The sequence below is a fragment of the Colobus angolensis genome, unplaced genomic scaffold (assembly GCF_000951035.1).
Source record: "Colobus angolensis palliatus isolate OR3802 unplaced genomic scaffold, Cang.pa_1.0 Scaffold150, whole genome shotgun sequence".
In the NCBI taxonomy this organism is placed as follows: domain Eukaryota; kingdom Metazoa; phylum Chordata; class Mammalia; order Primates; family Cercopithecidae; genus Colobus; species Colobus angolensis.
This window is the reverse complement of record NW_012114600.1, coordinates 3,692,030-3,692,823: the sequence shown is the minus strand read 5'-3', so window position 1 is coordinate 3,692,823 and position 794 is coordinate 3,692,030.

The following is a 794-nucleotide window of genomic DNA, read 5'->3' as shown; positions in this document are numbered from 1 at the left end:
CCGTGAGATTGACTGAGTGCCCGAGCCCCCCCCACACCGCCCCGCCGCCCTTCCTGGCCTTCGGGCTGCGGTACAACCCCAGGCCTTGCGACCCTAGCTCTCTGCTTGGGGTCCTGCTTCTGCTCATGCCGCCGCCTGTCCCGCTTTTACCTGGGGGGAAATGCCGCAGAATCTAGACAGCTCCGTGCTCAGACGTCTGCCCTCTGACGATCCCTCCGACGCCGCCATTCGCTGCCTCAGCAAAGGGATGTTTAAAAACGGAAATGATCATTTTACCAAATAGGCATTTTTAGCTTGAAAAAGATGTGCACATTATCTTTCTTGGTTTACTCTTCCTATAATCGATACCGTTTAGTGTAGAAGAGCCTTCTCCTTGCTCCACTGTTTTGAAAGAATATATTACAGACTGCCTTTCATCAAATTTTTCCAACATTTTAAATTGAGTTAATCTCAGACTGTTAACTTTTCTTTTCAGTTGGGCACATTTAGAGACTCACTGTATCTTTCTCTTCACTCCAAAAAGAGCCAGCCACCAAGAGATTAGCTGATTGAGTATCCCTCTCTGGTCGATTATACCATTGCAAATCCTGCTCTGCTTTAGGTTGGCAGTTTATTATTTAATCCAATAATTATTCAAAATTCACTTGGACAGATTTGTAAGGTAACAGCAGATATTACTTTAAAATCTTTTCCATTCCTGCTTTTACAAACATATAGTTCCTTCCTGAAAGGTAATGTTAGTTTTTGGGGGAGTTTGGGTTTTTTTGGTACTGCTTCTCTACTGCTACTAGGTG